The sequence below is a fragment of the Euphorbia lathyris genome, chromosome 1 (assembly GCF_963576675.1).
Source record: "Euphorbia lathyris chromosome 1, ddEupLath1.1, whole genome shotgun sequence".
Lineage (NCBI taxonomy): Eukaryota > Viridiplantae > Streptophyta > Magnoliopsida > Malpighiales > Euphorbiaceae > Euphorbia > Euphorbia lathyris.
In genome coordinates this window covers 123353754-123364778 of record NC_088910.1, presented here as the reverse complement: position 1 = coordinate 123364778, position 11025 = coordinate 123353754, and the positions used below count along the sequence as shown (strand labels likewise).

At 43.4% G+C, this 11025-nt stretch overlaps 1 non-coding gene across 1 annotated transcript; it reads right to left on the bottom strand.

Moving 5' to 3' along the window:
- Positions 1–398: 398 nt before the first annotated feature.
- LOC136216151 (small nucleolar RNA R71) lies at positions 399–505 on the bottom strand. Its single transcript, XR_010683143.1, has one exon. It is a non-coding gene; the product is annotated as a small nucleolar RNA R71 (small nucleolar RNA).
- Positions 506–11025: the final 10520 nt, after the last annotated feature.

The window sequence follows — 11025 nt, the reverse complement described above, 5'->3', positions numbered from 1 at the left end:
AAAAAGGAGAGAATAACAATCCTCCTGTCATGAGGATCAGGGACTATTCGAGGCCAACTACTGAAGGGCACTCGTCGTGCATCGTGTTGCCCAACGAAGGGAACAACATGTTTGAGGTGAAAGCATCGATGATACAAATGTTGCAGGCAGCAGTACAGTTCAATGGATACCAGTCAGAAGACCCAAATGGGCATATTCCGGAGTTTATCACACCATGCAACACTTTCAGATCAAACCGAGGCGTTTCCGATGATGTGATCAGGCTAAAGCTGTTCCCTTTTTCTCTGAAAGACAAAGCAAAGAACTGGTTGAAAAATCTACAACCAGGGACGATCACCACTTGGGAAGAAATGGCCAGCGCATTTCTGATGAAATACTTTCCGCCGAGACAGGCCATTAAACTCAGAAACAAGGTATCCCATTTCGTGCAAGAAGAGGATGAATCTTTAGCCGAGGCATGGGATAGGTACAAGGAATTATTAAGAAGGGTACCCAATCATGGCATCCCCATGTGGATGCAGATGCAGAACTTTTACAATGGAGTCACCAACATTTATAAGATCCAAATTGAATCCATTGCAAATGGGAACCCTGAAGATCTTGAACCTCAAGCCTTATATGACCTAATTGAGAGAGTAGTAAGCACGAGCTATAACTGGCACTCTGCCAGAAGTGAAGGAAAGAGAATGGGGAATGAAGATGTGGTGTCAAAATTGACAAGCCAGGTGGAACAACTTGCCAGGCAGCTCGGCAAGATAAATGTATCCTCGATCCACAACGAACCACTGGTCAATGATATATGTGATTTTTGTGGAGGACTTTATTTTAACATCAACTGTCCCAGAGTTAAGCAAGGGAAGGGAGCACAAGCAGAATGCGATTATGCGGGTTATAATCAGAGGAATCCACCTAACCCATACTCTAACACATATAACCCAGCTACAAGAAATCATCCGAATTTCGGATGGACAGGCTAGACCAACCAGCAGGAGCAACCGAGGTATCAGGAACAACCAAGATATCAACAACAGCAAGAAGGACACTACCAGAGGCAACCTCAGCAGCATTATAAACAACCTGTGCCACCAAAAGAAGATGTAGAGCCAGACATGAAGACAATGATGATGCAGTTAATGAAGCAGACACATGCGTCAATTAAAAATCTGGAAACACAAGTCCATCAATTAGCTGCATCTACGTCAAAAGGAAAGGGAATGATGCCAAGCAACACGGAGCCAAACCCAAAGGGCGACGTCATGGCTATCACTTTGAGATCTGGTAAGCAAACTCAACCAACTTTATCAACTGATGAAAATGCTGAGTGTGCAAGAACATCCAAGGAAACTGAAGGAGAGCAGGAACAAACTGTTCCTAGTCAAGAAGAAGCCGCAAGAGAAAAATCCACCTGTGAGCAGGATCAGGAGGAACGCAGAAAGGTGTACAAGCCACCTCTGCCGTATGTTCCACCTGTGCCATATCAAACACGGTTAATAAACAAAAAACTGGAAGAACAAAATTCTAAGGTGCTAGACACCTTGAGGAAGTTGCATATCAACATTTCTTTCGTAGAAGCACTTGCCCAGATGCCAACATACGCGAAATTCTTAAAAGACATCTTGTCAAACAAGAAAAAGCTGGAAAACATATCAATGATCCAACTCAACAGGGATTGTTCTTCAATACTCCAAAACAAGCAGCAGCTACCGAAAAAGCTAAAAGATCCAGGGAGTTTTTCTATTCCTTGTTCAATTGGAAGCTTAAATATTGAAAATGCACTATGTGACCTAGGAGCTAGCATAAACCTAATGCCATATTCTGTATATGCTAAACTAGGATTAGGAGAGCCACAACCCACTAGAATGTCTATTCAATTGGCCGATCGATCAGTATGTTACCCTAGGGGAGTTGTGGAAGATGTGTTGGTCAAATTAGGAAAATTCATATTGCCTGTTGATTTTATCATAATGGACATAGATGAAGACCTGCATGTTCCTATTATCCTAGGTCGACCGTTTTTAGCTACGGGTAAAGCATTGATAGATGTGGGAAAGGGACAACTGTTTTTAAGAATTAATGGGGAGGAGATCATTTTTAAAATGAATGAGGCAATGAGACGAGCTAACACTAGTGATGACACATGTTGTTTCTTAGATGAGTTCCAAAGTCTATCCCCCTTTGCAGGAACATGACACTCTGGAGACTCTATTGGGAGAAGAGGTGAACTTATGTGAAGGAATAGGCTGTTCTCTTGAATCCAGCTTACCCACACCTCCGTTAGATCCTACTGTCCCCACTCATCAAGAACCACCAGAGATACCAACTGTACCATTATCTAAACCCGAACTGAAACCGTTGCCTTCACACCTCAAGTATGCATTCCTGGAACCACCCAGCGGGAGTCCAGTTATTATATCTTCAAAGTTAACTCCTGATTAGAAAGCTCAACTCATGGAGGTACTGCGAAGGAACAAGAAGGCAATCGCATGGAAAATTGATGATATCAAAGGAATCAGTCTGGCAGTCTGTGTCCACAGAATTTTGATGGCGATTGATCACAAGCCATCTGTCCAGACACAACGCAGATTGAACCCCCACATGAAAGAGGTCGTGCGAAAAGAGGTGATCAACCTGCTGGATGCCGGAATTATTTATCCCATTTCTGATAGTGTGTGGACCAGCCCTGTTCACGTTGTACCAAAGAAGGGAGGAACAACTGAGGTACTCAACGAGAAAGACGAGTTGGTCCCCACGAGAACCATAACAGGATGGCGAGTTTGTGTGGATTACCGAAAGCTCAACGAAGCCACAAGGAAGGATCATTTTCCTTTGCCCTTCATTGACCAGATGTTAGAACGGTTAGCGGGGTATGCATTCTATTATTTCCTTGACGGTTACTCGGGGTACAATCAGATTGCAATTCACTATGAGGATCAGGAAAAGACGACGTTCACATGTCCATATGGGACTTATGCCTACAGGCGCATGCCGTTCGGACTATGCAACGCTCCGACCACGTTTCAAAGATGCATGATGTCTATATTTCATGATATGGCGGAGTGGACTGTAGAAATCTTCATGGACGATTTCTCTGTTTATGGAAACTCTTTTGGAAATTGTCTAAACAACCTCGAAGCTGTGCTTGTGCGATGCAAGGAGACCCACCTGGTTTTGAATTGGGAGAAATTCCACTTCATGGTTATGGGTGGAATTGTTCTTGGGCACAAGATTTCAGAAAAGGGGATGGAAGTGGACAAGGCTAAGGTGGAAGTGATAGAGAAGCTGGCTGTTCCAACCAATGTAAAAGATGTGAGAAGTTTTCTGGGGCACGCAGGGTTTTACCGCCGGTTTATCAAAGATTTTCAAAGATTGCACTGTCCTTATCAGCATTGCTTCATAAGGATGCGGAATTTTCTTTTGATGCAAGCTGTCTAAAAGCTTTCGAACTATTGAAAGGCAAGCTGATCAACTCGCCCATACTGGCAGGACCCGACTAGGAACAGCCTTTTGAGATGATGTGTGATGCAAGCGATACATGTGTGGGAGCTGTTCTTGGGCAGAGGGTTGAGAAGAAATTCCGACCTATCTATTATGCAAGCAAAACATTAACCGAGACCCAGCAAAATTACACCACGACCGAGAAGGAGCTCCTCGCAGTTGTGTATGCTTTCGACAAATTTCCCCCCTACTTGGTGCTGTCAAAAGTCATTGTTCACACAGACCATGCTGCATTACGCTATCTTTTCGCAAAGAAGGATGCAAAGCCAAGATTGATACCATGGTTACTCTTACTTCAAGAGTTCGATCTCGAAATTAAGGATAAGAAGGGAACGGAAAATGTGGCACCTGATCATTTGTCAAGAATTCCTCACCAAAGCAGCCAGGAACAACCAGAGATTTTGGAGAGTTTTCCAGATGAGCGTCTATATACCGTACAGCCTGCGCCATGGTTCGCCGACATTGCTAATTATCTAGCCAGTTCACTTAAACCTCACAACCTATCCACTAATCAAAGGAGGAAGTTTTATGCTGAAATTAAATATTATTTTTGGGAAGAACCCTATCTTTTCAGGTTGTGCACCGACTAAATTATTCGAAGATGTATATCTCAAGAGGAGGGACAGGCTATTCTAAGCCACTGTCATGACATAGAAGCTGGAGGGCATCATAGTGCTAGTAGAACTGCAGCCAAAGTACTTCAATCAGGTTTTTTCTGGCCAACACTTTTTAAAGATGCCAATCTGTTCGTTCGCACTTGCAATGAGTGCCAACGAACAGGCAATATCTCAGCTAGAAATGCCATGCCCCTCAATAACATAGTTGTTTGTGAAATTTTTGATATATGGGGCATAGATTTTATGGGACCATTCCCTACATCCTTTGGGAATAAATATATCTTAGTAGTTGTTGATTATGTGAGCAAGTGGGTTGAAGCAATGGCTAGCCCCACAAATGACGCCCATGTGGTTGTAAAATTCCTAAAAAGGCTGTTTGCCAGATTCGGTGTCCCACGAGCGATCATTAGTGATCAAGGAACCCACTTTTGCAATGCCAAATTTGAGAAGCTGATGGGCAAGCTTGGAGTCTCTCACAGAATTGCCACACCTTACCATCCACAAACAAGTGGACAGGTGGAGATTTCCAATCGTGAAATCAAAAGAATTTTAAAAAAAACTGTTGGCAGTTCTAGGAGAGACTGGGCAAACAAGCTTGACGATGCTCTTTGGGCATATAGGACGGCCTATAAAACGCCAATCGGAATGTCTCTGTTTAGATTATTATACGGCAAGTCTTGTCACTTGCCGGTTGAAATGGAACATAGGGCTTTTTGGGCATTAACCTTCTTAATTTTTGAGCAACAGGCTGTGGGAGACCAGCGAAGACTTCAACTCTGTGACATGGAAGAGTTCAGGCTGTTCTCGTATGAAAATGCTGTGAATTACAAAGACAAGACCAAGATGTGGCACGATAGAAAAATCCAGACGAAGACGTTTCACAAAGGACAAAGAGTTCTCTTGTACAATTCGAGACTCAGGTTGTTTCCTGGGAAGCTGAAATCAAGATGGACGGGACCTTATCTGGTAAACAAGGTGTTTGGTCATGGTGCAGTTGAAATTGGCAAGGAAGGTCAGGAACCTTTTAAGGTGAATGGGCAAAGACTAAAACCCTATCTAGAGAACGATCACACAAGGAAGATCGACACAGTTCACTTCCAAGATCCCCCACGCCATTAGAAGCACAAATAGGGTGTTCGCTACAAACACCAATTGTAGCACAAGTAACATTGCACTTAAATTAGTTTACATTTCCAATTTTGTTAAATAATGTTAAAGGTAGTTAAGATCAATTTTGTGTCGTGCAATGGTCCGTAATGAGTATCTCCGACGCAAGCAAAGATGTAAAACTTACACATTTCTACAAGGGTCAAGTTTTACGTTTTTACTTGTTCAAATAGGAAGTTGATTTACCCTTCCGTTGAAGGGCTATCCTTGGAAAATGGTGATGCGCGACGTCTAGTAGTGTTCTTTTTAACGACGAAATGTGTATTACGATGATTGTGCTATGACTATGGATATGGTCTTTCTAAGTGCTTTGTATCTACTAGATACCACTACGTAGGGGCAAGTGTACCCCGTCGTATCAAGTAATAATCCGGTGAAGACCGAGTATCGAATCCACGGGATTTATAACTGCAAGTATTAAACGACTCGGTTTTATACGTTATTTAAGCGGTGAATACTTTAAGGTTGGTGTGAGACACAACTACAAGCTACTACTAACTATGTGTGAGACGAATTTATATAACGAAACTCTATGGGGTGATGTGAATGAGATAAGTTATAACTATGACAAATAATGACTTCTAATGTTTATACGGTTGAAGGTTTGCTCGTGCAAAGACGACTACGTGTAGTATAACCGACCCGTGAAGTACTTAGACTACGTGGTTCCTAGTCAAGGCGTGTCTAATGCTTGGGACCAGAAATTAGGGCCCGTAAGTTCCGTGGCTTGTCAATTCCTACGGTTTCCGGTTTGTCACTTCCGGTAAGGCAACACCTATATGAATCCCTAAGGATAGCCCGAATGGCGTCGGAAATCGTGTTCTCCTACACAATAGTCAATTATGAATGTCAAAACAAGTAACAAACATTAACACATATATAGAAAAGAAGATTATGAATCATAAATTATAAATATGGAAAGTGGAAATATGAATCAAGCTAATTAGCAAGTGTAAAGGGAAGAATCCACCCTCGGAACTAGCTAACCGGACTCAAAAGCCGTCTCTAAGGTCTTGAATGGTGGAGCTCTCGAGCTTGGTGTGCGGAGATGGAGCGGAACTTTGGTGAAATGCTGGTAACAATGGACAAGCTCTCGAGATGGAAGAGTTTAGTTACACAAAGCCTAAAACAAACCTAAACTACAATAATCAAAACAAGTATAGTTGTGCTCTCTCTAGTTGTGTGTGTTGAATGGGGTTCAAGAGCTTCCTATTTATAAACATCAAGCAAAGGGCAAAGTTGTAACTTCACAAGGAACAAGTATGGAGCAACATTATTTGGTGCAGAAATCCCATGACACGCCCCGCGTAAGGTTGTCTACGCCCCACGTAAATGCCCATTCTGTCATAAATCTCCTGTATGTGGACCAATTCCATGTCTAATTGTCTCAAACACGCCCTGCGTAGCTGGAGTACGCCCCGCGTGTTTGAGTCTCTGAAGTTTTATTGCTTGAATTGGAGCTTTTATGCCATGCGTAGTTGAAACACGCCCCGCGTAAATGAATCTCTGAGCTTTTATCATTGAAGAACTACCTGATACGCCTCGCGTATATGGTGGTATGCCTCGCGTACCAAGAGTTGACTCAAGGAGACAATGCAGTCTGACTTTCAAGATTAGGCCAATCATTTCCGACATGTGTCATACGCCTCGCGTAGGGTGGCATACGCCCCGCGTATGCTGAGTCAATTCCACACGGCGTCCGTGGATAAGGCAATTATTGCTGACACCATGTTTCACACCTCGCGTAAGGGGTGATACGCCCTGCGTGTTTGGGTGGATTTTCGCTCCTTGCTCGTACCTGAAATACAAATCTTGCGAGCCGAGTTAGCTTGACGTTTTTATTTCAAAAACACGGAAAATTAACTGCAAGTATGAAATTTATTTTCATTTCTTTATTTTATTAAAACGCTTTATTTTTATGGTTAAACTTATTTATTTTATCCAAAATCAACCCGTAAATCATGCTAAAAGATAGGGGTAAAATACCCCTATCAAACCTCCTCGGACTTTAAAGTTTTACTTGTCCTCAAGTAAAAGAAATCGAAAGACAATGGATTGAGAAAATTAAGAAACAAACCGAAGGTTGGTTTTGCCAAGTGCGTGATTTCAAAGTTACGGTTTTATGCAAAGGTTTCGGTAGGTACCTACGCAAACAATTGAGTACAAAAATTATTTGAAACCTCCATGATCAAGATTAATAGGCAATATTAACAAGGGTTGATTATCTTTTGAGAACCCGATAGTACCTCACCAAGGGATTTCGCTCTTTCGCTCAATTAGGTGGGTCGGTGTTTTTAGCACTCTTCTTTGCACTTACTCGAGATCATGTTGAATTTGCATTTGCATCCGGGTTGTTCCTCCTAAAATATGATTAGGCAATATTAAAAATGAACCCGGAGGGGGGTTGTAATGTGGGTGGCTTTTTAGTGGTTAGTTTAAAGAGACTCAAGTTCCAAAATACCGACTTATGATCGCACCGTATTTTGCTTCGGCCTTAGCGAATTTTACAAGATATACTTCAAAATTGCTCGGGTGGAGCTTGAGAATGCCTTTTTACTTTTATTGTGTCCTTTGTTTTGATAGAGGCACAAAAACAATATTTTGAAAACTTATGGTGCTCATTTGCTAAGGCCGTGACTTATTTCGGGTAATTCGGGTGCAAATTGATTTTGTCGGTATTTGAACAAGAGGAAAAAGGGTTAAATGTTAAAAGGGTATTAACAAAAAAGTTGGTTAATAGGCTCGAAGGGGTTTCCTAATGTTTAATGAAAACGAGAAAAAGAAATTAAGGAAAATTAGCCTAAGTGGGTTCGGTTTATCATCTATTGCCTTTTTACCACAAATAAGTGTACTTAACCTGGTATTGGATGCAAATTCTATGAGTCGAGTGAAGTCAAAGCTCTCGAAAAATTGTGAAAGAATTAGAGTTCTCGTACGAACTCTTTTAGGCTCAAAAATACCTCACAAAGATTCGGGTTTAAATTGTGTACTATCAAGTCTTCGCTAAGTTTTCAACTATCCCGTTTTTATTGCCTTTTTAAAGTTTATTATGGAGATGACATTTATGTTAAGACTCAATGTCTTAGTTTAGCACTAACCTAAGCTTTGCACAAATTTCCTAACTTCAAGACCAAGACTAAAATCTCTTAATTGAATCATTCCTTTATGTTCCGACGCTTTTATTTTTGACGACAAATAATGGAACTTTAGTCAATTTCTGAAGGAGGGATAGCGTGTCGGAAAAATTTAAAAGAGTCAATAAATTAGTTTAACTTTTTTTGTTATTAAATTTTTATTTTTGTTTTTGATAGTGCAAACCAAACTAAGAGTGCGGGGTTGCACGGCCCTCCGCGTTATTTAAAATGACGCCTATTCTAAGGGCGTCGCAAAAAGAAGTCAAAACAAAAACAAAAATAAAGGTAAGGAAGGAAAAAAGGACCCTTAGTGGTCAGGGACCCTACGCGAGGCGTGCCCAGGGGGCGCTCCGCGTAGGGTAGCATTTTTATTGTGTTTTGAGTCAGAGACTCAAATACGCGAGGCGCAGGAATAGGGCGCCCCGCGTGTTTGAGTTTCTGAACTTTTTTAAGGCGGGGAATGCAGGGTACGCGGGGCATACCATGGGGTACGCCCTGCGTGGTGTTATTTTAAACAATAAAACAAGAATAACGAAAGCACAAAACACAAACGGAACTTAACGATTTTAATTAGAAACAGCATCGTACATTAATAACATAGGAAATAACAAAAGAACATACATAAAGAAAACATAAAAAAGAAAAATGGAAACTAAGGTTGTGGTGGAGGAGGGTTGCCATGGATGTTGAAGTGGGTGTAGAAGGCGTTGGTGAATGCGTCAAAGTTAGCCCTATCCGCTTGCCTTTGAGCCTCGGAGGCATCGAAGCGAGCATCGAGGGCATCGAAGCGGGAGTCGAAATGGGCCCAATCCCGGCGTTGGTTATCCTCCAAGATATCCAACCGAGCATAAAGAGCATTGAAGTCGTGGAGGGGTGGAGGACTGAAATTGAGACCCATGCTTGAATCCGACCCTCCTCCTCGTGAGAGTGAGCCGCCCCCGAGGTTTCACCCGGGCCCGAGGTGGAGCGCCTAAGGGATTTGAAGGCATTTTTCTCCACGGGCCGAGGCAAAAGGCTTAGGAGGCGAGCAAGGGCAGCCTTGCCAAGAGCGGAGGTGGCGAATAGAGTGACTAGATGGCCCAACCCGATCTTGCCCCGCTTTCGGGTGGAAATGTGGTGGAGTTGGACGGCCACAAGATAGGAGAGGTCATAGGCACGGTTGTTGGCACAACAATAGAGTTCCAAAAGTTCGTCCTTATTGACCTTGGTGGATTCCAACTTCCCCAAAAAGTAGACGGAGATGAGGCGGTGGAGAAGTTGGAGGATTGGATCACGGATGAGAGAGGGGCGGAGGTTGGAGACATCATAATCCTCGGACCCGGTGATGGAGGTCCAAAAATCACGAGCGGAAACATCCTCGGGCCAATGGGAGATACCATCTTCCACTTGTTTGGTGAAGTGATTGCGGAGCCATTGGGTATCAATGGTGAAGGGGTGGTTGTGAAGGCGGAAGTTGAAGAGGGCGGCACTGGGGACGTTGTTAGAGGTGAGGGTGGTGTAGAACTCCAAAACTAATGAGGGGTAAACGTGGGGCCGTGCAAGAAAGTGATCGTGCCAAGAGATGGCACGGAGGCGCTCTACGAAAGCCCTGCCAAGGCCGAAGCGGTCAAGAGTGTTCCGCTCAATGTATGGGAGCTCCATAAAGTGGGCGGCGGAAAGTGTTTGGTAGTGCTCGGCCTCCCCCTCGGTTAGGAGATGAAAAGGAGCCCGGTGTAGGCGGGTAAGTGGTGGTGTCCCCTCCCGCTCGGGTGATGGTAGTGGTTGTTGACTTTGTGCGGAACGGGAAGAACGGGCCCTAGTGGACCGTGGGGGACGCATGTCGGCGGTGTGTTTTCGCCTAACCATGGTGTGAGTGAGGGGTTTTAGAGAGTGTGGAGGAAGGTTGTGGGATGGTTGAGTGAGTTGTGAGGGAGAAGAAGAAAAGGAGGGGTTTATATAAGGGGAGAGTGGGGAATCCAAGTAAAACTCGGATTCCCAGAGGGGTACGCGGGGCGTGAAGGGGCCACGCCACGCGTATCCCTCCCCCTGAGCTTATTTTTCGCAAAAATGGTGTGGTACGCGGGGCGTGAAAGGGGGCACGCCTCACATATCGCACCTTCTGTCCCTTTTTGATGGAAAAAAGGGGAAGGACGCGGGGGCGTACATGGGGATACGCCCCACGTAAGAGGGGGGAGTTGAAGAATTTTTTTCGATTTTTTTGATCAGTTTTCTGATTTTTAATTTTATGGTTTATGAGTTTTTAATGAGTTTTTATGATTTTTATTTTTAATTATTAATTGTTTTTAATATTTTTATTTTTTAAATTGTAATTAATGAGGTAGTTAATATAAAATTTATTGTGGAGGGAGTTTTGAATTTGAAAGGGTGGAAGTTGATTGGATGGAAAGGAAGGTGGAGTGTGGAAGTGGAAAAGGTGTATAGGGAAGAGGAGTGATGGGAAGTTTGAGGGAAGGAAAGTTGCCATGGGGAGTTGTAATTCATAACTCCTCGAGGATACGCGAGGCGTGCCCTGGGGCGCGTCCCGCGTGTCCTCCCACGTGGCTCTTATTCGAAAGAGGTTTTACTCACCGATGGGTACGCGAGGCGTGTTCTTTTTAACGACGAAATGTGTA